Below are 27,042 nucleotides of genomic sequence, written 5' to 3' on the forward strand. Positions count from 1 at the left end.
TAGGATTGCTGTGGCTATTCAGGGTCTTTTTTAATTCCATATAAATTTTTGGAGAGTTTGTTCTAGGTCTGTGAAATATGCCCTTGGTTTCTAATGGGGATTGCAATGAATCTATAGATTGCTTTGGGTAGTATGGACATTTTAATGATGTTGATCCTACCAATCCATAAACACAGTATATTCTTCTACTTGTTTATGTCTTCCTCTATCTCTTTTTTCAGTGTCCTGTAGTTTTCTGGGTACAGGTCTTTTACCTCCTTAGTTATGTTTATTCCTAGGTATCTTAATTTTTTTGTTGAAATGGTAAATGGGATTGTGTTTTAGGTTCTTTTTTTGTGAGTTCATTATTGGTGTATAAAAAAGCCATAGATTTCTGGGTATTAATTTTGTATCCTGCTACATTGCCAAATTCATGTATTAAGTCTAGTAGTTTTTTATGGAGTCTTTGGGGTTTCCTATATACAATATCATGTCATCTGTGAATAATGACAATTTCAATTCTTCTTTTTCAATTTGGATGCTTTTCCTACTTCTTCTTGTCTGATTGCTATGGCTAGCACTTTTAGTACTATGTTGAATAGGAGTGGTGAAAGTGGGCATTCCTGTCTTTCTGTACTTAGGGGAAATGGTTTTAGTTTTTGCTTATTGAGTATGATGTTGGCTGTAGGTTGGTCAGATATGGCATTTATCATGTTAAGATATGCTCCCTCTATTCCCACTTTTCTGAGAGTTTTTATCAAAAATCAATGTTGGATTTTGTCAAATGCTTTTTCTGAGTCTATTGATAGGATCATGTGATTTTTGTCTTTCAATTTGTTTATGTGATGTATCACGTTGTTTTTTTAAAAATATATATATATATTTTATTGATTTCAGAGAAGAAGGGAGAGGGAGAGAGAGATAGAAACATCAATGATGAGAGAGAACCATTGATCAGCTACCTCCTGCACACCCCCCACTGGGGAACAAGCCCGCAACCAAGGCATATGCCCTTCAGTCCACAGACCAACACTCTGTCCACTAGGGCATGTATCACATTTATTGATTTGCAAATTATTGTACCAGCCTTGCAAACCTAGAATAAGTCCCACTTGATCATGGTGTATGATCTTTGTAATATATTGCTGGATGCGATTTGCTAATATTTTTTTGAGGATTTTAGCATCTATGTTCATCACGGATATTGGCCTGTAATTTTCTTTCTTTGTAGTGTCTTTATCTAGTTTTGGAATTAGGATAATATTGGCTTCATAAAAAGAGTTTGGAAGTGTTCCTTCCTCTTGAATTTTCTGAAATAGTTTGAGGAGTATAGGTCTTAGTTCTTCTTTAAATATTTGGGAAAACTCCCCTGTGAAGCCATCCAGACATGGGTTTTTGTTTGGTGGGATTTTTTTTTTTTTTTGATGACTGTTTCTATTTCCTCAGTTGTTATTGGCCTATTCAGGTTTTTTCTTCTTCCTGATTCTGTTTTGGGAGATTGTATTTTTCTAGGAATTGTCTATTTGATCCACATTGTGCAGCTTGTTGGCATATACTTGTTCATATATTTTCTTACAATCCTTTATATTTCTGTGGTGTCCATGGTTACTTCTCCGCTTTCTTTTCTGATTTTATTGTTTTTTGTCCTCTCTCTTTGTTTCTTGATGAGTCTGGCTAATGGTTTACTAATTTTGTTTATCCTTTCAAAGAACCAACTCTTGATTTTATTGATTTTTTTTAGTCTCTATGTTATTTTATTTCTGCTCTAATATTTATTATTTCCTTCCTTCTATCTACTCTGGGCTTTTCTTGTTGTTCTCTTTCTAGTTCTTTAAGTTGTAGGCTTAAATAGTTTATTGCTGATTTTTCTTATTTGTTGAGGTATGCCTGTAGTGCTATGAACTTGAGAAGCATGTATATCCTACTGCGTTGGTGTGAAATGTTCTATAAATGTCTATTAAATTCATATGATCCAATGTGTCCTTTAGAGTCTCTGTTTCATTGTTAAGTTTTTGTCTGGAAGATCTGTCCAAGGAAGTCAGAGGGGTGTTAAAGTCCCCTACTATGACTTTATTATTGTCAATCTCTCCATTAAAGTCCTCTAGAAGATTTTATATATTTAGGTGCACCTATATTGGGTGCATAAATGTTTACCGGGGTATATCGTCTTGTTGGATCGATCCCTTTAGTATTATGTAGTCATCTTTGCTGTCTTTTGTGATGGTCTTTATTTTAAAATCTATTTTGTCAGATATGAGTATTGCTACTCTAGCTTTTTTTCTTTTCCATTTGCATGGAAATTTTTTTCCATCCCTTCACTTTCATCCTGTGTGTGTCTTTTGTTTTTAGGTGGGTCTCTTGTAGACAGCATATAGTTGGGTCATGTTTTTGTATCCATTCAGCTATCCTACATCTTTTGATTGGAGCATTTAATCCCTTTACATTTAGGGTTATTATTGAGAGGTACTTGTTTATAGCCATTTTAATTCTGTATGGCTATGTTTCTCTCTCTGTTTCTTTTTCTCAGCAATACCTTACAGCAATCCCTTTAGCATTTCTTTTATTGCTGGTTTGGTAGTGATGAACTCCTTTAGTTTTTTGTTTTGTTTTGTTTTGTCTGGGAAGCTCTTTATTTTCAATAATAGCCTTGCTGAATATAGTAATCTTGGTGTCAGGTTCTTGTTTTTTTATTACCTTGAGCACTTCATGCCAGTCCCTTCTGGCCTGTAGAGTTTCTGATGAGAAATCAGGTGTCAGCCTTATGGGAACTCCTTTGTAGGTAACAGTTTTCTTTTCTCTTGCTACCTTTAAGATTCTCTCTTTGTCTTTAATTTTTGGCATTTTAATTATGATGTGTTTGGGTGTGGGTCTGTTTGGGTTCTTTTTGTTTGGGGTTCTCTGTGCCTCCTCAATCTGTGTGACTTTTTCCTTTACCAGGTTAGGGAAGTTTTCTACCATTATTTCTTCAAACACCTTCTCTATTCCTTTCTCCTTTTCTGCCTCTTCTGGCACACTTGCTATTCTAATATTGTTATGTTTCACATTGTCCCACAGCTCCTTAAGCTGTCTTCCTGTTTTATTTAATTCTTTTTTTTCTTTTTGGTTCTCTAATTGAGTGATATTTTCAACTCTGTCTTCTAATTTACTGATTTGATCCTCAGCTTCCACTAATCTGCTGTGTGTTCTTTCCAATGTGTTATTTATTTGTGTTATGTCATTCTTTATCTCAGAGTGTTGTTTTTCCATAGTTACTATATCTTTTTTCATACTGTTGAGCATTTTTGCCAATCATTACTCTAAACTCTGTTTCAGATAAATTTCTTATCTCTGTTGATTTATGTCTTCTGGAGAATTCTTTAATTCTTTCATATGGGGGTTGTTTCTTTTTTTTTAATATATTTTATTGATTTTTTACAGAGAGGAAGGGAGAGGGATAGAGAGTTAGAAACATCGATGAGAGAGAAACATCGATCAGCTGCCTCCTGCACATCTCCTACTGGGGATGTTCCTGCAACCAAGGTACATGCCCTTGACCAAAATTGAACCTGGGACCTTTCAGTCCACAAGTCGATGCTCTATCCACTAAGCCAAACCAGTTAAGGCTGGGGGTTGTTTCTTTGTCTCCTCATTTTGGTTGCCTGTTTGGGGTTTGTGGCTATGTCCTCTACTGAGTAAGGAAATGACTCAGCCCAGGAAACTTGGGGTATCGGCTCTCTGAGCTCTATCCCCCGAGTCCCCAGTCCTGTATTCTGCTCTCACAGCTCCAGTCCACTTCACACTCCCTGTGCCAGAGCACAAGGTGGATGGCTCCGCAGGAAATTTTTGTGTGTTGGCCCTTCAAGAGAGTGCCCAAACTTTCAGCTGCCACTCCCTGGCAGACAGCACCCCACTGCTTTTCACAGCTAGATGTTATGTGGATACCCTCCTCAGTTTGGTGCTCTCTACTGGAATCCCAGCTTTGGGATTAGATCCCAGAGTTCTCAGTGGCACCCCACACAACTGAAATATCTCTCCAGGATTTCAGTTGCTGTCTGTGGGTACCTGGCCAGCCCTTTCATGTCTCTGCCCCTCCTATCGGTCTCTATGCGGTCTCCACCTTTGGTCCTTGGGTATCAGGGTTCTCTCCTATGAGTTTTCTGTTGATTATTCAGGAAGTCTTGCTGTATTTCAGTTGTAATTCCAGCTTGTTCCTGAGAGCATGTTTGTGCAGCATCCACCTACTCTGCCACCATTTTTAATCTCCCTCACATTTTCCATACACAGTAACATTTACTCGTTCCACAGACAGAACTTAATATCTCTGGGGCCACCTTTCAGTCCATTACACCAACCATGAGTTAATCTACTGAGATACTAATGTCTATTTTATTTATTGTTGCTGTAGAGCAGGGGTCCTCAAACTATGGCCCGAGGGCCACATGCAAATACAAATATTGTATTTGTTCCCGTTTTGTTTTTTTACTTCAAACTAAGATATGTGCAGTGTGCATAGGAATTTGTTCATAGTTTTTTTTTAAACTATAGTCTGGCCCTCCAAAGGTCTGAGGAACAGTGAACCGGCCTCCTGTTTAAAAAGTTTGAGGACCCCTGCTGTAGAGTAACAGTTGAAAAGGAAATACTGCTCCCCTCATATTTATCCACATTCTCACCCTATGATTAGCCATAATTTTCTTTTTAAGGCAGATTTCAGCATACTTTTTCTGACAAGTTTCAAAAAGTGAATATTTAGGACTTGTGAACCATCTGTCACAACTATTCAACTGTGTCTTTGTGGTGTGAAAATAGCCACAAATAATATGTAAATAAATGTGTTCCAATAAAACTTTGTTTGCAAAAACAAGCAGTGGGCCAGATTTTGCAGGTGGACTGACCTTTGCTGACTCTTATAAGGTCTAGGCTTTCCTTGCGGAATATGAAAATATTTTGTATTTCAGAATCTATATTACATAAACTTCCATGTATTTCTAGGCTTTCCCTGAAAGAGGAAAGGGTGGATATGCTGGAACTGAGTTAGGAAAAAGGCAAATTGAACCAGGGACCCAGTTGTGGAATGAGACATCCCATATCTGGAAGAAAGAGAAGTGGCAGCTGCAGTGGGTATCAGCTTCCTACTGCTACTATAACAAATCACCACCAGCCTAGAGTTTGAATAACACAGTTTTATTATTTTATAGTTCTGTTAGTTAGAAGCACAACAGACATCTCAATGGGCTAAAATTAAGATTCTCTTTCTCAAGGTTCTAGGAGGAAACTCGTTTCCTTACCTTCATCAACTTCCAGAGGCTGCCAGATTCCTTGGTTCATGATCCTCTTCCACCACCTTCAGAACCAATGACAGTAGATTGAGTCCTCATATCGTATCCATCTGACCTTTTTTTCTTCCTCCCTCATCTATGTTTGAGAACCCTTATGGTTACATTGGACCCACCATGATAATCCAGGATAATATCCTTTTATAAAATCAGTAGATTAGCAACTTCAAGTATTTAAACAATCTCAATTCCCCTTTTTTCATATAATGTAATGTATTCACAAGTTCTGGAAACTAGGATATAAAATCATTGGAAGGCCCTTATTCTGTATACCACAAGGCATGTGCAGAACCTGTATTCTACTCCAAGCAAAGCTCAGGAGGTAAGAAAACTCCTAATGGGGTTAAATTTAAAGATACTAGAAACAAAACTAATCCCTTGGCTCTGAGACAGCTTCAGTGTTCTTGTTGCAAAGATGACCACGTGAAAATGTGTCTCTGGAACTCAACCAGAGAGTATCTGCAGTTCTCAACAGAGTTTCCCGGTGATAAAATCAAGAAGAAAACAATTGTGGCCATCATGCAGTAAAGACCAGGGACCTCTTCCATTTTCATGAATAATGTAGTACTTAGCTTCTCAGATGAAAAGAAAGAGGAAGTTCTAATACTGATACTGAATGTCCTGCCAGTCAGATGATTAGAAACTCAGGGACAGATCAAATTTGGTTTAGAAAATAGAAGAACATGACATTTCTATTATCTCTGAAATAACAAAGAACTTACTCACTACATTACCTTCCAAAATATAGGTGCTCCGTATGTTATGTTCCTTTCTTTTCTCCTCTAACCTGCTAATATTGCAACCCTGTTATTCTAAAACCTTTAATAATTCAATAGTTCTGGTCCTGGCATCAAAGATCCTCCATCAAAATATGATCCAATCCTGCTTTTACAAACTTAATACCAAATGTGAACTTTCATACATTATGATTTCTAACAATTATATTTTGTGTTTCCATTAATGAGTATTATTCATAGCGCTTCCATGCCTTGAAAGGCTTTTTCCATCCCTCTAAATTCTACCCATATTCAAGGTCATTTGCAAATGATATTATTTATCATAAATCCTCCCCTGATCTTCCCAACCAAATTATTGGAGCACCCCACTCTATTTGCATAGACTGGTAACTGTTAAAGTCTTCTAGCAGTGTATCAGTCAGATGCCATCAGAAAACAAAGCACCATCAGTATTTCAACAAAAAAATGTAGTGTAGATGTTTGAGAACTGAAGAAAATTACCCAGAGAAAACAAGTAGCTATTCCCTATAGATTTGGGGGAATATAAAGAAAGACATTAGATTCTTAGAGTTTAGAATCGGAGAGTAGAATCCCTGCATAACTAGAACTCAGAACTCTGAAGAAGGGGCAATGCCTCACTGCAATTGGTACGTAGTGGGGGATATAAAATAGTTTTGTAATTCAAAGAACCTAGAGATTGAAACCAAATTCCACTGTTACAATAAACGATTGTTATTGGGGTGAAATGTATTACCAGTGAATATTTTTAAATTCTTAAACAAGAGGAAACAGTGAGCCTTGAAGTGTCAAAGCAAGACAAGAGATAGATATTGAGGAATTATACAAATTGGTTAAGCAAAGGACTTGAGGGAGGAGGGGAAACAAGGGAAAAGGGCACTCCAAATTGAAGGACAATGAAAAGCCAACAGGCAAAAATGATCACGTTCACCTTTTGGGGGCACAATAAGGAGATAGGACTAATCACACCTCAGGATGCATGTAGGAAGTATCGAAGGTCTCATTTGGGATAGCAGCCACTTTGTGGATACAAAATTAGCTGATGAAGAAACACATTCAAATTACTCTGCAACTACCAGTAAATATAAGTGTACCTCCTATTTCATAAAGTCTAGCCATGACAAATGGGTCAGTATCACCATTATGCTGAACTTACTCTCTGACTGAGATCACAGACTAATAGCATTAGTTTCCCTAATGTCCAAAAATTTGGTTGACTTTTATTTAATCCAATTTGCTTTACACTTCATTAAAACAATAAGAATTTTTATATTAGCTTCATTTAATTCATGTTTTTCCCATTTTATACAGAATTTCTCTTTTTAAAATAAAATGATCATGAAAATCAGAATGCTTTTGTCACCAAGGAAGATTCAAAAGATGCCTAAAACATATCACAAGAGACAATAAGGGTGACTACATAATATTAAAGGTATCAGTTCAACAAGTGAATATAACCCAGGTAAATATGTATGCATCCAATATAGGAGTATCTAAATATATTTTTTTTAAAAAAAACTTGTAGGGGAATTGAAGATGGAAACTGGCAGGACAGCAGTGAGGAAGAGAGAGTAAAGGAGGGAGGGAGGGAGCTAAAGGGGAGTGTGTGGACATGTGGTGTGAGTGTGTGTGTGTGTGTGTGTGTGTGTGTGTGTGTGTGTGACAGTTAGATCCTGCAAGACTTTAAGGGGTTGATAGGCCAGGCTCTCTTAGATGGGGACCACCCCACTACTGCTGCAAGTTCTCCCGGGCAGCCAACAATGGCACAGAAAACACACCATCTTGAAGGGCAGAGCTGCTATGACTTGGAGCCCAGCCTTACCACCATCCAGACTGGCCTCACATGCAACCTGGGAGCCTACAGCCACTCTGGCAAAAGACCTCCTAATGCAGCTGCACATTAAATTTTGTTTAGAAAATAGAAGAACATGAAATTTCTATTATCTCTGGAATAACAAAGAACTTACTCACTACATTACCTTCCAAAATATAGGTGTTCAATATGTTATGTTCCTTTCCTTTCTCCTCTAACCTGCTAATATTGCAACCCTGTTATTCTAAAACCTTTAATAATTCAGTAGTTCTGGTCCTGGCATCAAAGATCCTCCATCAAAATATGATCCAAGCCTGCTTTTACAAATTTAATACCAAATGTAGAAGCACCAAAATACATAAAAAACCTTCTGAAAAAATATCAAGGGAGAGATCGACAGCAATAAAATCATAGTAGGAGACTTTAATACCCCGCTGACATCACTGGATAAATCCTCTAGACAAAATAATAGGAAAGAAACAGCAATCCTGTAGCGCCTTCCATGTTTCCCACATATCTTGTAAAATCTGAGCTCACTCAAGACTTTCGGTATCTCTACACGGATTCCTTTTTCCCTCATTGCAATTTTGTGACTGGTTTGTCAAAATTTCACTTTTGTGGTTAATAATATATGGAACTATTAAATTTTTTCTCTGAACTCCCTTAAATCCGTTTCTCAAAGTTTATATTATATGACTATTTTCTGTATTATATTTCTTAGCTATCAGACACAATAAGACAGTAACTTTCTTCCAAAATTCTGGTTATTTCTACAGGAAGTTTAAATAAAATAAAAAGCACCTGAACTGAGTTAAAATTTAGGCTTTTCCAATTAATGTTTGGAGAAATGACTTAATTTCCTCAATTCTGACCATAGATATAGATAGATATAGATGTTATAGATAGATATAGATATAGATATAGATGATATAGATATAGATATAGATGATATAGAGAGATAGAGATAGAGATAGAGATGATAGAGATAGATGTAGAGGTAGAAGTAGAGATACAGAGGCAGAGACAGAGACAGAGACAGAGACAGAGATAGAGATAGATATGATAGATATAGATATAGATGATATAGAGATAGAGATAGATAGAGGTAGAGATAGAGATAGAGATAGAGATAGAGATAGAGATAGAGATAGAGATATAGAGATAGAGATAAGTACAAATACCTGCTTAATAATTTGTGATAATTAAGTGGTGTGTGTGTGTGTGTTTGTGCGTGTGTGTGTATTGCCTCACTCTCATTCTTTTTCAAATGTCTGAAGGGTTGAAATGTCAAAATGTGAAGTTCTTCAAAACTACTATAAAATAGAAGTTACAAATTCCAAAGGCCTTGTCATAATTGTCCATAATGATCTGGATTATCCTCTCCATCCTGTTGCCTTCTCCCATTAATCTACCAGTGAAGCCCACTGGAGTAGTTCAACGCATGTTTGTGTGACAAAGTCCACCTTTGCCATATCTCTTTCAAGACCTTGGTAAGGTCAGATTCCCCAGTGGCAGGGATCCTCTGCAGACAATGAAATATCTTTGAAAATTGCAATAGTGGTCCTGCTTGGCTTTTTCCTGTGTGATTTCAAGTATACAGATTATTATACAATTTAAATTGTTTTTTTCCTTCCCAAAGAAGAGAGATCCCTCTAGTGGTTTGAGTAAGTCTCTATATTTTAGTGACCAAATGAGAACAGGGAGAGAAAGCCTATTTAATTTCTCTCTGAGAGCTCTGATAATTGAAATAGGAGATACAAAGAAGTATGATTTTATGGGATATCTTTCTTTTCTACCCTGCAGCAAAGAACTTTATGGAAAATCAGAGGGTTTTTTTATATCCTTGCCACTGATTTATCAGGATATTTCTGATTATAATTTATGATGTATTACCATTTTCTCATTCATGTTATTTCAGTTCATTTCTTGCCTATCTGCATTGCTTTTGGAGGATGCAAATTCCTCTCACATAAGTACTAAGTCCAAATACAGTGTGCCATGTATAATTCTGTATGGAAGTAAGTGAGGACAAAGTGTAAGTTATCATTCTTATGTTTGTATTAAGAGAAATAGTCAAGAAAATCTATATGCATTTCCAGTTTTCTGACTTTTACCTCATTAGAATGAGAGAGGAGGATCATGGATCATTTTCTCTCCCTTTCAATTAAAATAAAAATGCTAGCAACCTGTATTTATGCACATTAAAATAAACAATGCCTGAGATTTAATTAATTGGATAAATAAAATCTGCCTATATCCCAACAATATTTTAACCAATTATTCTACTGTAAACAGTTTGCCAAAGTAGTTCATATGTTTGGTATTTAGCCTTTGAATGATCACTTGGTTGTGCCTAAGCATGCACATCTATCTCCTGCAACTATACCTCCCTTCCAGCAGTGGCCAGGCAAAAGATATGAAGGATGAATGACTGTTCCACAGTCCTGGGATTGGTTCCTAAAGTGACCCTTGTAAATAGAAAGGAAAAATCTCGATGTTCATGGGGTCTTTTGTAACAGCTGAGCTGGTTCAAGTGTCCCAGAGACAAAGGGGTCTAGCATTGTTCATGCAAACTATCCCCTATCTAAAAACTACAGTCATCAGTTACAGAGCATTGTTTAGATGCTGTGGCAATGAATCATTTTTCTGAGTTAATGTGTTGAAACATAGATTGTCCCTCAATTTAAGCAATCAACAACAATGGTGCTTTTGTTCTGCTTCAAATTTCGGGTCCCTGGGAAATTAAGAGAATAAAATATTCCAATGTCACAGTACATCATGTGTTTCAGAAATTCCCACCTCTCTCTCTTCAGTTCATGTTGAATGAATAAAAAGGCAGTCAGGAAATGGAAGAATTAAAACAAAGACTTAAACTGGCTACTTCATAAGCCAGGTGGTAATCTGTAATTACATTAGTTTGAGAATAAATATGAAGTAATAAGGCCCACTACTTGATGTTCTTTGTTCATCATCTATTTTAGCTAAATTATAAATTAGTGGTCTAGCCAGTTTTCATGATTCAAGCTTATTTTTGGAGCATTATATCTAATATGTTTGATTCATCTTTATTAATCCTATATAATAAAAGCCTAAGTGGTATCATGCATGACATCATCACAAGATGGTCGTCCTAACGTCATCACAAGATGGCCACCACAAGATGGCCAGCAGGGGAGCGGTTAGGGGTCGATCAGGCTGGCAGGCAGAAGTGGTTAGGGGCAATCAGGCAGGCAGGCAGGCGAGCGGTTAGGAGCCAGCAGTCCCAGATTGTGGGAAGGATGTCCAACTGCCAGTTTAGGCACAATCCCTGTGGGCCTAAACTGGCAGTCAGACACCTGCAAGGGATTCCAGATTGGAGAGGGTGCAGGCTGGGCTGAGGGACACCCCACCTCCTGTGCACGAATTTCGTGCACCGGGCCTCTAGTTTAGTAATAAAATACCAACCGCATAATAAAATGTTCAATACCCTCGGAGTATACAGACAAAGATTTATGCAGGCAGATTCTGGAGAAGATTCTAGATGAGTTCCCTAAGTCCTTTCCATTCTAGGAGAAGGATCAAAATACTATGATGAGGTCACTAGCTTCAGTAGCACTTATTTTTTTAACAAATAATATTGAATGTCTGGTGGATTCATATTGTACCACTTAGCTAAAGGGGAACTCATTTCCTAGAATTCTCTTCACTGTGTAATTTCAAGTTAGTGTGGGCCACAGTGACATTTGCATAATATCTGAGAGGGGAATGGAAAGAGCAGCCTTTTTTTTTTTTTAATACTTGAAAGATCAGTGCAGGCTCTTTACTAGGCACTATTTTAACTCACACACATTAGACCCAACAGCTGGCTCACCTTGACGGCATGGGCAGATCCCAGTCCACCACTTCTCCTGCTGCCATTAGATACCCCTTTCACATTTCCATCTCCTGGGACAGGTAAATGGCTTAGTTCTGTGACAAAGGATTCTGCTTCCATTACATGTCACTTGCAGCATTGAAATTGGAGATTTGTAAAGACCCACACCACTGCTCTAGTCCATTCTTATGAGTTCCAGCCTTATCCTCATGGGCTCCAGTTTCTCCTTGCTCTTCACCACTTCACCTCCATCGTTTCTTCCCAGGTGCCTGCCTTCTTAGTTCAGACATAGATCGCTTAGACCTGTGGTCAGTAAACTGCAGCTCGCGAGCCACATGCGGCTCTTTGGCCCCTTCAGTGTGGCTCTTCCACCAAATACCATGTGCGGGCGCACACGTACAGTGCGATTGAAACTTCATGGCCCATATGTAGAAGTCGGTATTTTGTGGAAGAGCCACACTGAAGGGGCCAAAGAGCCGCATGTGGCTCGCGAGCCGCGTTTTGCCGAGCTGCAGTTTTCTGACCACTGGTTAGACTACTTATAGACTATTTAACCAGCTCCCACCATAGCATAAGATCAGCTCCCTATAAGAAATTCCTTATCATATATCACTCCTAATGTTTCTGTTACTCTCACTAAACCCTGATAATACAGTGCCCACTATAAACATACCACCTCAACAGGCAGTAGGAATAAAGTATTTAATAAGTCAGTAATAAAGAAGACTATTAGTTTACTAAAGCTGCCATAAAAAGAAAATACTGCAGCTTAACTGGCTTAAATAACATATTTATTTTCTCACAGCTCTAGAGTCAAGAAGTCCAAGATTAAGGTGGCATCAGGTTTATTTTCTTCTGAGGCCTCTCTCTTTGGCTTGTGATGTCTACCTTCTCACTGTGTCTCACCTGCTCTTGCCTCTGTGTGTGTGTATCTCTGGTGTCTATTCCTCTCCCTAAAGGAAACAAGCTATATTGGAGTAGGGCCCCATCCTTATGACCCTACTAACTTTAATTGTCACTTTAAAGGCCCTGTTTCCAAACTAAATTTGGGGGCAGCACAGTTCAATTCATAACAAAGATAAACAAGGAAATAAGAAAATGTAATTGAATTGAGAAATAATAGGTACAATTATAGTATGCCATGAAGGTCACAAGATGAGTATTGTGGGTTCAGAGATAGGATGATTGCATAATGTATCATCCAAAGGGGACATTTGTGAGAGTGAAAAGTCACATTAAAAATAAACTGATCATATGTAATACTTTCAGCAATAAAGATTTAATTAAAAAATAAACTGATTGATCTTCATCAGGCATAATCTAGAACTGTTACAGCAAAATTAGGAGATATAGGCAAACCCTCAAGGGGGAAATCAAATATAAGATAAGCCATAAGGAGAAATAGAAGTAAAGGAGACAAAGGTGAGAGAGTCGGGAGTGTGTTCTAAGTGATCACGTAGAAAGAACATGATGAGCAAAACACAATAAGCTGGAGAAACAGTGCCATAACAGGAGGACTGCAAGGGATTCCAGGTGACTGAAGTTTAGCCAGGGCAAGGGGGCCAGACAAGAAGCCAGCTAAGCTAAGCAAGATTTAGATGATAAAGGGGCTCTTTAAGAAGTTGGGACTTGGTTCTGATGTCAGCTGTGGGCCAATGCAAGTTTCAATCCTGCAAGTGGCATAATTTGTTTACATTTTAGAAGATCTCTAAGAAATTAGATCAAGACATAGTGACCATAGTTGATAACACTGTGGTATATATTTGAAATCTGCTAAAAGAGTAGAACTTAAATGTTCTCACCTTCCCCCGCCCCCAAAACAGATAAATATGTGAGGTGAGGGATGTGTTAATTAATTAGATGGGGAATCCTTTCACAATGTTTACATATATCAATATAGCAAATCACAACGTACACTTTAAATGTCTTGTAATTTTATTTGTCATTAATATCTCAATTAAGCTAATTTTTTAAAAGAGAGAGAGAGAGAGAACTTTGATCAAAACAGCAGACTCCTTCATTTCCTGACTCTTTTTTCCCCCAGATACTTCATTTTTCCTCAGGACAAAAGAGGTTATTTTAAAAGCTAAATAAGTGACAGGCTTGGGAAACAATATGAATACCATCTACAAAACAGAAATATGGAGGATCTGAAAAAATAAAAAGGAAATAATCAGGATCAGATAGACAAAGGAACCTCAGTCCAATGTAGAAACCTTCAACATCTGGAGGAACTAAGGAGCCAAGTTCAAAAGGTTCTCACTCACCAACGGGGATGATCTGAGTGTCAAAAATGATGAAAACTACAATGGAGCAAAACATACAAATAAGTTCCAGTCCTTCAGTGCATAATAATAATGTATTAAACTATTGGTTGTAACTGAGGAGTGCCAGTAAATTATTTTGAAAATGGTTAAATAAAGAGAAATAATTAAGCATTTGCTTACCTTTCCTATATGAACTGTACAAAGGGGTAACCAATATTAGATGAGAGAAAGTTTCTCTTTATTGCAATACTCCAGCTAATACATAAGGAAGAAATGATTTAATTAGTACATGCCCATTTGACTTAATGGAGGTAGGTATTGATCAGCAATAGCTGCTAAAACACCAAAAGAGAAACAACTAGATTTCAAATACCTCCTAATAGAAAAACATAGTACTACCTGTGAATTAATTTTGCTAAAAAAAACAAGTTGAACTTGAATCTAATCAAACCCCCAGAACAGTTATTAATATATGAGAAACTGAGAACAACAACGGTTACAGTCAGCAATATCAACCTACATCACAAAATAAATGAAAGAAGACTGTAGATTAGAAGAGTATTTAGGAACATACCAAGCAATCCCAATGTGTAGACTCTATTTATATCCTGATTCAAAGAAATAAAGTGTAAAACAAAATTGTGATATTAATGTCATAATTGCAAATCTAAATACTGACCAAACATGTGATAACTAAATATTTTGAGTTTGGGGAATTTATGAGAAGACCAGTGACCCAGTGCACGGATTCATGCACATTGAAAGGAAATTAATTAGAAGAAATATTTTAATATCTCTATTTGCATCTTGCTAATGAAAAGAAAATAGGATTCTTCCGATTCTCCTATCTACCTACTCCAGGACTTCTGTGAGGATCAAATGAGATGATGCACAGGAAAATACTTCACAGACATTTGGTTAAACTGTAAAATGTTTGCACCTGGCTATAAAGCAAGTCGGGTTCCTGGGCTAAAGAAACTCCAAGTGTGCTAGTCTCTGGGAGAGGAAGCCAGATGTTGCTATGTGACATCATTACACAGCACCCACAGCGACCATTTCCGGGCTGGGCTGGGCTGGGGGCCACATTTTGCACCATGGGGTCTTGGCAGTGTTGGCTGAGATTTGGTGGGGTGTCGCTCCAGGGTAGTGGTGGGGCCTGTGTCCCACTTGGGGGAAGCCGAGGTTCATTTGTCAGCGCCAGGTCCATAGTACTGTTTATTTTTAAATGGCCAGTGTGCATCATGACAGCTCCTGTGTTGAGCATCTGCCCCCTGGTGGTCAGTGTGCATCATGGCTACCAGTCAAAGGGATGGACACTTAGCTTTTTATATAGAGAGACTAGAGGCCCGGTGCACAAAAATTTGTGCACTGGCTGGGGGGGTGTCCCTCAGCCCCACTTGTGTCCTCTCACAGTCTGGGACCCCTCAGGAGATAACGACCTGCTGCCTTAGGCCCACTCCCAGGTGGCAGAGGGCAGGCCCAATCCCTAGGTGCCTGCCCCACAGCTCCTGGTCGGGCTCAGAGCAGGGCCGATTCAGGAGTTGGGGCGCTGCCCCCTGTCATGCACAGAGCAGGGCGGATCAGGAGGTTGCGGCCCCACCCCGTCACACACAGAGCCGGGTCCATGGGGGGGTTGGGGCGGCGCCCCCTGTCACACTCAAGGCAGGGTCGATGGGGAGGTTGTGGCGCCACCCCCTGTCATGCACAGAGCAGGGGGGATCAGGGGGTTGTGATGCCACCCCTGTCACATACAGAGCCGGCTGATCAAGAGGTTGGGGCGCTGCCCCCTGTCACACACACAGCAGGGCGGATCAGGAGGTTGTGATGCCACCCTCAGTCACGCTCAGGGTAGGGCCGATCAGGGGGTTGGGACACTCAAGGCAGGGCCAATGGGGAGGTTGCGGCCCCACCCTGTCACACACAGAGCAGGGTCCATGGGGGGGTTGGGGCACCGCACCCTGTCGCACACAGAGCCGCAGGGCGATCAGGGGGTTTGGGCCCTGCCCCCTGTCACGCTGCTCCAGGGGCAAGGAGGCCTCACAGCTCCACTGATCCCGGTGCTGGGAGGCATATTACCCTTTTACTATATAGGATAGAGGCCTGGTGCATGGGTGGGGGCCAGCTGGTTTGCCCTGAAGGGTATCCTGGATCAGGGTGGGGGTCCACACTGGGGTGCCTGGCCAGCCTGGATGAGGGGATGATGGCTGTTTGCAGCTGGTCACACCACCTTCAGGGTGGGGGTCCCCACTGGGGTGCCTGGCCAGTCTGGGTGAGGGGCTGAGGGCTGTTTTCAGGCTGGCAGGTGACTGAAGCTCCCAGCCTCTCCTTTTTTCCTTTTTTTTTAATTCTGGAATTTATTTACCTTCTATGGCTGTCACTGGAGCTGAGAGCCGGCTTTAGCTCAGACCTCGACTGCTGAAAGCAGGTTTCTGGCCTTTGTTTACTTTCTGTATTTGAAACTTTGTTGTGACTCCAGCTCTGAGATCCCGGCTAACTGAAAGCAGGTTTCTGGGGTTTTGTTTAGCTTCTATATTTGTAACAATGTTTCTTAGAGAGCAGCAGCTCAGAGCCCAGCAGCGGCAGGCGGGGAACATTGGAGTCCTCCATCACTGGAGCAAGCAAGCCTCATGTTACCTTCAAGCTGCCTGGCTGCCGGCTGCCATCTTGGCTGGCAGTTAATTTGCATATCGCCCTGATTAGCCAATGGGAAGGGTAGCGGAGGTATGGCTAATTACCAAGTTTCTCTTTTATTAGATAGGATATTTCTAGGGAGCAGTTGCATACATAAGTTCAAAGCTCTTAATAAAGATCCAAACTAGGGATATAAATGTGAGAATTGGTATCATCAATGGATTTTTGCTGAACACATGGAAGTTTATTAGATACTAAGCTGCATATAGATTAGCTCTACTGATATTTGGGTCCAGATAATTCTTTCTGAAAGGATGTGCTATGTATTGCAGAATATCTAACTACATCCATGGTCTCTACCCAACTCGATGCCAGTAGCATTCCCCCACTCAGTTATCACAATCAAAATGTCTCCAGATATTTCCCAAAATTTTCCTCATTGGAGAATCACTCATGTAGAGTGAAAAAAAAAGAAGAGTTGGGAAAATGAACCCTTCAGGAATAAAAAAAAAAAAAACAAAAACAAAACAAAAAAAAACTGTGACTAAATTACAATTCCACAATTGACTAACTGTGACCATTTCTCTAGGTCTTACTTTTCTCATCTAAAATATGGAAGTTATATTTTCTAATTTACTAAATGTGGCAATTGCTTAATAAGGAAAACACTTCATTAACGAGAAGATATGTGGATGCCTCCCTTCAGAAGTGCCTATTATTATTGGCTTTCTTCTCTTTCCATTCCCCCTCAAAGCTTTGGTCCACTTTAGCTTCACTTAACTCCACATGGCCACGACATCTGGAGTTTGACTTGCAGCCAGTGTGCTAAAACAACCCTACATCTGTGAAGCTCTTTAACAATCCCATAGAAACTAAATATGAATGTCCACCTTCACTCCTCCCAACACTTCCCATGAAGGCACTTCATAGTAAGAGAAACAAGTAAATAATCTCCAAAAGCAATGGTAAGTTACTGTTCTCTCTAGAGTCCATGATCAAAACCCACACAAATACCTCCCAAATAACTCTCTTAATCTGACTAAGATGCAACATAGATTCACTGAAGGTCCTCAGATAAAAATCTAAAGAAAAACATATTTTCAGTGATTGAAAAAGACTTGTCCAAAGGTAAGTCATTTTGTTATAAATAAGGCTTTATTTTTTTACTTAGGCTTTGAGAAAAGGGTTCATGTTTCACCACTGTTTACCTAACAGTTTTAGCAGTTATTAACTCTTTATTAACTGTGTTACCAAGATATAACTTACATACCATACAATTCACCCATTTAAAGTCCCCGATGCAATTATTTTTAGTATATTCACATACACGTACAACCACCCACAGCAATTTCAGAACATGTTTATCACCACTAAAAGAAATCTCAACATAACCTACCACCTGCTTTTTATTTCTCTAATCCATTTTCTGTCTTTAAAGATTTGCCTATTATGGTTATTTCAGATAAATGGAAATGTAATATTTTGTATCTGGCTTCTTTTACCTATGAAAATATGATGAAATTATTAAAATATAATGTTTCTACATTTCATCCATGTTGTAGCTTACATCATAATTTTATTAATTCCTTTTAACATTAAAGGAATTAATGGACTAACATTAACTAATTAATGTTAGTGGACTAACATTTCATTGTGTAAATATAACACATTTTGTTTATCTGTTCATCAACTGATGGGCATTTGGGTTGTTTTCACCTTTTGGTTATTGTGAACACTGATACTATAAACATTCATGTAAAGGGTTTGGCTTGAGTACCCATTTTCAATTCTTTGGGGTGTATAACTAAGAGTGGAATTGTTGAGGCATGGAGGACATTCAAACTGATTTCCACAGTGGTACAGTCATTAAGTCTTACACAAGAAAATGATTTTCAAAAGTAAGATAACACTTCTCCATACTCTGAAATTGGACTTCCCTGCTGGGTTTGGTTGAGTGCCTAAGTCAAACCCCCAAAGAGAAGACAGGGTAGACATGTAGTCTACACATGCAGTCACTTTGAACTATTCTGCATGTCTGGCGTCTTCTCATGTTTTCTGTTGTTGTTATTGTAGATGCTGCCGTTATTGTTGTTAAAAAGTGTGTAGATTGGCCTAGAAACTGAGCAAGAATAAAAGGCCCAGTAATGTCTTCAAGTAAAGCACAGCCACCTAGGCCACGAGCCGTCGCACGCAGGGACACAGAAACTGAAGGCCACAGATGAGAAATACAGTGAAATCATAACGGCCTTGAGCTTGTAAACATAAAGAGTAGGTTGTGAGGCAGAATGCAAACCAGGCTAGGGTATGTACATTAAGACAAAGGTTATAAAGACTAGAGTTCATTCTAAGACAGCTTCCCCAAATCCTTGTCCTCTGTTTTACATGCTTCATAAAATTCTCTCGTGGAGTGCAGGCAGATTATGGTGAGATATCGATTTTATAATTAAGTTACATTAAATGGCACAGGTGAAAGAATCTTATAGATATAACTAAGGTCCTTAATAGTTGGCTTTGAGTTCATTCCAAGGGAAATTATTCTGGGTGGGCCTGACCCAATTCAGTGAGCCCATAGGCTGTCCTCAAAAAAATAAGCTACCATGTTGTGGAGAGGCCCATGGCAGGAGCCTTCTGGGCTGTGGAAAGCAGCCTCTAGGAGCTAAGAGTGATCCTTGGTCAACATCTTGCAAGAAAATGGGAACCTCAGTCAGACAGCTACAAGAAGATGAACTCTGCCAAGCACCTGAGAAAGGCTGGAAGTGGATTTCCCAAGTTGAATTTCCAGATGAAGATACAGTCGGCTGAGACTGTGATTTCAGCCATAAGAGACACTAAGCAGAAAATCCAAATTCTTAACTCGTGGGAACTGTGAAATCATAAATTATTGTTGTAAGTTGCTAAGTGTGTGGCAATTTGTTATGTGGCATTAGAAGGCAAATACAATGTGTGTGTGTGTGTGTGTGTGTGTGTGTACATGCGCGTGCGCACTGCATGCCTTAGGAGGACTTAGTGGCTTTGAAACACTGGGAAGGACCTAACACAGACTCTTGCTATAATTCTATATGTCTTTTGTGCACTTATCCTTGTTTTATGTTTCATGTCTAAATAGCTCTTTTCCTACCTATCTTATATACACATCTTCTATAATTAAATTTTAAAATATTTTTGTTCTAATCTTGATGATGATGCAAAGATCTACACAAAGGATTTGACTACTAATTTGTTTCATCCACAAAAATGGAGTTATAAACCCTCAAGCCTTGCTAATGTGTTTCTGCTTTGAATCCCAAGTTGCACTTACAAACAGAATAGGAAGTAGAAGAAATTAGAGACTGGCTACAGTGAGATTTAAAGTTCCCAGGGGAGTGGTAAACCTGATGGAAAACCTGCAGTTAGTGTGCATAATCACACACACCATTTCAATGTGGATGTTATTGTTTAGTTAACCCAGGATTAGAGAGAGGTCTCAAGCAATTTCATTTCTGTGATTTCAGATACAGAGTAATCTGTGTCTGTATAATCACCTTGCAGTTTGAATAAAAATACTCACTGTACCGGGCCTGTATGGCTCAGTGGTTGAGCATCAGTTGTTGAACCAAGAGATCCCTGGTTTGATTCCCAGTCAGTGCACATGCTTGGGTTGTGGGCTCGATGCCCTGTAGGGGCCATGCGGGAGGCAACCCATCAATGTCTCTCTCTCATTAATGTTTCTATCTCTCTATCTCTCTCCATTCCTCTCTCTCTAAAATCAATAAAAACATTTTTTTAAAAACATACACATTGAAAGATAGACTCAGGACCCTCTATTTCACTGCAGTGCCAGCACCAAAGCTCCCGATTTCATCCAAAGACAGATGAATAACATATGTCCTGTTAGTGGTACAAAGCTCAAACTGAATGGGATTGATCAATAGCATTTACATCTAATTTCTCTTCTGTAAGAGGCTCTGGCTGTTAGCTCTGGCTGTCAAGAGAAGGGGAACTAGATGCTTGAATGTCAGAGGGCAGAATTCCTAGGTTAAAAAAAAATTTAAAGACTATTATTATCGTGAATTTATATGTGCCATTTAAAGCATAAACATTTCAAGTTGAATATCTGTAGATTTTAATAATAAATTAATCTAGCCAATTCCTTCACCTCCAAATAAAACCAGAATGTGTCAACTAAATGTTTAGCAATAGGCATTTCTGAGCTTATAACCCAGAGAGTAAAGCCAGTATTGAAATTCCTAAATAAAATTAGTAAAAATGTATTTGTGAAGTAGAACATTTTATTTTTATATTCCCATGAAATGCCTTTCCTCCTGGTCATGGAATATCTTACTCATGAAAGTGCTGGCAAAGCCTCCAGCTTTTCCTCTTCATCTTCCCCCATCAAGTCCACATTATCATTTTAAAAGGCACAATGAGATTTCCCCAAGTAATCCACCAAGACAGGATGAAATTACTTCTCCATATTTAAGAACTCCAGCAAAGAACTGGTAGGAGATTACTGTCTCATTTTCAAATAGTGCCTTATTCAGATGGAACTACAATCACCCCTACAGGTAGAGCAATAACTTTTTGTTGCCATATTTCAGGTCTTCAGTTATCTAACAGTTGCCATGAAATTCTAAAAGAAAAATTAATTTAAATTTGCTCTCATAAAAAAAAAGGCTAAAATGTACTCTGATATCCTTAGGAGTTGGAATGAGAGAAGAATTCTAAAATTAAAAATAGAACAATATGACATCAGAATCACAAAAGGTTTGACTGTTCTGGATTAGGGCAGTGACAACAAACCCAGCTGGTCATAAAAATAAATTAAAAACTGCTCAGAAAGAGGTTTAAAATGCATATTCCTAGGTCCATATGAGGAGACAAAGGGAAATTAGGTAGTCAGGAATCAGGACCATGTGGGGGAGGGGCGGTGAGGAAGTAAAACCAGGGAACCCAATTGGTGAAAGTTACTAAGGTAATCCAACAAGGCAGGGAAAGAAGGGCCTGCATAGGAGACATAAACTTTGAATAGTATGGATGTTGCTAAGACAGGCAGCTTGCAGATAACCAATCACAAGGCAAGCATGTATACAAAAAAGCACATGTTTCTCTCTTGTTCTCTCTTTCCCCAGTGCACTGGGTGTTCCTATGGCAGGAGATGTGTTCCCCTGCACCCACGTGGCTTATGGCCATGATGGGCTTTACACAAGGACTAATAGACTTTAACACCTGACTGCAACATGGAAAGGAAGCTCTGGACACTGGCCTGCTCCTGGAACCCCAGCTGCACCTTTTCCAAAACTGACTTCTCTCAGTAAACTTTGCTTCCATTAACCATTTGTTGTCTACAAATTCACCACATTTTGGTCTCACACACATATCTCCTATATCAGAATATTTGAGGTAGAACTTGAGAATTATCATTTATAAAGCAATTTCTAAGTATTTCTGATGCAATTAGTCAGTACACCAAAGTTTAAGAACCACAGAAATTAGAAGATATATTAATATATGCTATTACATTGATAGAGGTTTACTCCTGGTGTAATGATCTAAGATAAGCTACTGTAACTTAAATTAAAAAAAGAAAGACTTTTGGTCTAAATTCTTGCATTTAATTTTTCAATCTCCCAAATTCCCAGTGGAAAAACCAAAGCAATTCAACAATTGTGAAAAACTTATATGGGCTCTGAAATTCAGGGAAGGAGACCCAAGGAAAAATCAAGAAATTTCAGCAGAATATATAACAAGCAGATTAAATTGGGAGAATTCTTGGACATCTCAAATTCACAAACTAACCCAAGTACAGAATAGTAGGGCCTGGAGTAAAAATGGGCATTAGAACAATGGTAGGAGGTTTGGCGAGGGCATTGCAAAACTAGAGTTGAAAGAATGAGTCTGCATAATTTGCTCCCCGTTTACCTTAAAGTGTAGAGCAAACCAAGTAAAATAGAGGCTATGCTACAGCTGGCTTCTGAATAGACATATTGTGCCAGTTAGAGGACAGAATTATTATCCCAGCAAACAAAGAGGGAATAAACTCTTGGCATAAGGGAAAAACTCCCTGATGTGGCTGCCTATGGCTTTAATTCAAACCCTACTCTTTTTTTCTTTATGAGAATATAGTGGTTTTATTTTTAAATTTATCTTTATTGTTGAAAGTATTACAGATGTCCCCTTTGTTTTTGTTTTATTCCCATTGATCCCCTCCACACTGCACCCACCCCTCCCAGGCCTTCACCACTCTATTGTCTGTGTCTATGGCTATGCATATCTACACTAATAAAAGACAAACATGCAAATTGACCGTACCTTCGCTATGCCTTAAGCCATGCCCACCAGTCAATCAGAGCGACTATATGCAAATTAACCCAACCAAGATGGCAGCCAGCAGCCACGGAGCTGGAGCAAGCAGGAGGCTTGGTTGCCCCAATGATGGAGGAAGCCAAGCTTCCCGCCTGCTGCGGCGGCTCTGAGCTCCACTCAAAGCAACAAAGTTTCAATTATAGAAGGTAAAGAAACCCCAGATACCTGCTTTTAGCTGGCTGTGGCCACGAAGCTGAAGCAAGCAGGAGGCTTGGTTGCCCCTGGTGATGGAGGAAGCCAAGCTTCCCTCCCACCCACCCTGGCTGGCTCTGAGCTCCTCTCAAGGCTACAAAGTTTCAATTATAGAAGGTTAATAAATCCCAGAATTAAAAAAAAGAAAAAAGAAAAAAAAGGAGAGGCTGGGAGCTTCCGTTGTTGAGGGGGCTTGGCCAGCCTGAAAACAGCCCTCAGCGCCTCACCCAGGCTGGCCAGGCACCCCAGTGGGGACCCCCACCCTAAAGGGGATGTTGCCAGCCTGAAAACAGCCATCATCCCCTCACCCAGGCTGGCCAAACCTTCATGGGGTGAGGGTCCCCACTGGGCGGGGGGGGGGGGCTTGATCAGCCTGCAAATAGCCATCAACCCCTCACCCAGGCTTGCCAGGCACCCCAGTGGGGATCCCCACCCTGAAGGGGGTGTGACCAGCTGCAAAAAGCCATCAGCCCCTCATCCAGGCTGGCCAGGCACCCAAGCGGGACCCCCACCCTGATCCGGGACACTCTTCAGGACAAACCAGCTGGCCCCCACCCATGCACCAGGCCTCTCTCCTATATAATAAAAGGGTAATATGCAAACTGACCCTAACAGCAGAAAGACTGGGAATGACTGGTCACTATGACACACACTGACCACCAGGGGGCAAATGCTCAATTCAGGAGCTGCCCTCTGGTGGTCAGTGAGCTCCCACAAGGGGAGCTCTGCTCAGCCACAAGCCAGGCTGATGGCTTCCAGCACAGCAGTGGTGGTGGGAGCCTCTCCCACCTCCTCAGCAGCGCTAAGGATGTTCGACTGCAGCTTAGGCCTGCTCCCCACTGGCAAGTGGACATCCCCCAAGGGCTGCCGGGCTGCCAGAGGGATGTCTGATTGCCAGCTTAGGCCCAATCCCCCGGGGAGCGGGCCTAAGTCAGCAGGTGGTCATCCCCCGAGGGGTCCCAGACTGTGAGAGGGCACAGGCCAGGCTGAAGGACACCCCCCCTCCCCCCCCACGCACCAGGCCTCTAGTCTATATTTATAAAAGCCTAAGTGACCTTTACAACTGAATGGCTGGAACGACTGGTAGACCAGTCACTATGACACACACTGACCACCAGAGGGCAGACAGTCAATGCAGGAGCTGCCCCCTGGTGGTCAGTACGCTCCCACAGCCAACCTCCCACAGCCCTTCCCCCCAGCCAATCTCCTGCAGTCCCTCCCCGCTGCCAGTCAGCCACCTATAAGCCTAGATTGCTGGCCAGGCTGAGGGACCCCACCCATGCACGAATTCGTGCATAGGACTTCTAGTGTGAATATAAATTCTCAGGTTAATCTCTCCTCATCACCCCACTACACCTGTCTTTTTCCTGAAATTCATCAGTCTGTTCCATGATTCTGTCTCTGGATCTATTTTGTTTATCAGTTTATTTTGTTCACTAGATTCCACATATGAGTGAGAGTATGTGATACTTATCTTTCTCTGACTGGCTTATTTCGCTCAGCATAATACTTTCCAGGTCCACTCTTTAGAAGTAATTGCCCTATAATTTAGCAGGTAGAGCTAATCCTAACCTCTTTTTTTCTCTCTTCTTTCTTTCTTTTCTTCCCTCCTTTCCTTTCTTCTTTCCTGCCAGTATCACTCCCACCCCCAGCTATTGAAAGGAGTTTTTAGCCCTGACTGGTTTGGCTCAGTGGATAGAGTGTCGGCCTGCGGACTGAAGGGTCCCATGTTCGATTCCAGTCAAGGGCATGTACCTTGGTTGCGGGTACATCCCCAGTAGGGGGTTGCGGGAGGCAGCTGATCAATGTTTCTCTCTCATTGATATTTCTAACTCTCTATACCTCTCCCTTTCTCTCTATAAAATACTCAATAAAAATAAAAAAATAAAAAGAAAGGAGTTTTTAGGGGTAAAATAGAAAGGTTTAGGGAGTTTTAAAAATAAAGAGGGTCCATGGGGGAGAACTGCAAAAATGGGGGGCTGTGAGCTGCCAAAAGGCATAAATTCACAGAGAGAGAAAAGAAATGCCACAGGATAAGGGGAGAGGAAAACACCATTCACAGAAGACAGGGGAAAGCCACATGGAGTAGAGAAACAAAAGGGAGAAAAAGGAAAACAGATTTTCACAGGGGATAGAGAATTCTACCACAGAAGGGAAGAGAAAAAGGGGGCCACACGTAGGGTTTGAGCTTTGAAGCTGGTATAGCAACCAATCAGAGGGGAATATCAGGACACAAAAAAACTTCAGCCTTTATAAATCTTAGGAAAAAGGGACTTAGTGGGTCACTCCCTTGGAATCCTCTCCCTACGTGGGAGTCTGTGCTTATTTTTCAATAAATTTCCACCTTTCCATATACCACCTTTTGTCTGTGGCTTCATTCCTTGAATTCATCTGGATAAGAACCGGGAAAAAACACTTTTGCATCCTGCCCAGAGGAAAACCCACTCGTTTTGGTTTGGTTCCTCATTTCACTATGATATTTAAAATAGTCCCATACATTACTAAATGTTCCAGGAAGGCAAAATCATCCCCAGCTGAGAAGTACTGCAATAGACAGTAAGTAGTGTTAAAATGTATAACTCTATACACATAACATTGAACACTTGAATGAAAAAACAATTTTTAGGGAAATATGCATTATCAAAAATTGCTTTAAAATATGAGTTAATAAACAAAAAGACAAAGACATTGAAGTACTTATTACAGTTCCATTATTCAAGAAAGGCAAAGTCTATACTTCCTTGTTTTGTTGAATTTATTGGCGTTATGTAGGTTTCAAGTGTACAATTCTACAATACATCATTTGCACATTGCATTGTGGGTTTACCACCTAAAGTCCAGTCTCTTTTCATCACCATTAACCCCCCATTTACCCTCTTCCACTTGCCAGATTCTGCACTTTCAATGCATTACATTGACTTGTCTGTCTATTCATACCATGGTACCACACTGTTGTAATTGTAACAAACTATTCCTTTCAAACTTCTGAAAACTAGACCACATATCTCCTATTTAGAATATTATAGATAGTAGAACACACTAGAAATATAACAAAAGTTACATATAAATAACAAGATTAGAAAATTTAATTGAATAATAGATGAATACTTGGAATAATATATTAATAATAAAAATTAGATTTTATAAAAGGCAATATGTTTGAAATATTATTTTAATGTGTGATCAATAGGAAAGTGAGATATTTGCATCCTTAATTTCAGGATGAGCCTTTGAAATCCAGCATATATATTACACTTACTATCTACTAGATAGCATAGTTAAAGAACATATTTCTCAGATTTATTTTTCTGAAAATACATATTAGAAACATAAGTTTTAATAAAAGGTATAATCTGATTTAAGAATTTAGATACAAAGACTCCAACCAAAATATTAGCAAAACACTGACGATTACCTTAACTGACCAAGTATTAATATTATTTATTCTATACTATGTAAAAGAAGAAAAACCATATGACCATCTCAATATCAGAAATGTATTTAGTTAATAAAATTTAGTTTATATTTTTTATTTAAAAAAATCTTAGCTCTGAGATAGCTTGTTAACATGTTACAGACTACAGTTTAAAATCAAAAGCTGATCCTAGCTGATGTGACTCAGTTGCTTGAGCATAATCCCATGCATGGAGATATTGCCAGTTGACTCCTCATCAGGGCACATGCCCAGGTTGTGGGCTCCATTACCAGTAGAGGGTGTGCAGGAGGCAGATGATTGACGATAGATGTTTCTCTCTCTCTTTCTCTTTCTCTCTCTCCTCTCCATTCCTCACTCTGAAATTAATAAGAACATATTTTGAAAAAAAAAATCAAAAGCTGATATCAAAGGGAAAAGTAAAATACAAGTGTCATTTTCTTTTTTTAAATTTATTTTATTTAA

At 39.6% G+C, this 27,042-nt stretch overlaps 1 pseudogene across 1 annotated transcript in view; it reads right to left on the reverse strand.

Annotated features, from left to right (window-relative positions):
• Nucleotides 1-11,756, reverse strand: part of LOC308515426 (nuclear prelamin A recognition factor-like) — a 33,967-nt pseudogene extending 22,211 nt beyond the window's left edge. The window contains exon 1 of the transcript in view: nucleotides 11,710-11,756. The product of the transcript in view is annotated as a nuclear prelamin A recognition factor-like (transcript). The remainder of the gene's footprint in view (nucleotides 1-11,709) is intronic.
• Between the last annotated feature and the right edge of the window lie 15,286 nt (nucleotides 11,757-27,042).

Source organism: Myotis nattereri (assembly GCF_964212035.1).
Source record: "Myotis nattereri genome assembly, chromosome: 3".
Lineage (NCBI taxonomy): Eukaryota > Metazoa > Chordata > Mammalia > Chiroptera > Vespertilionidae > Myotis > Myotis nattereri.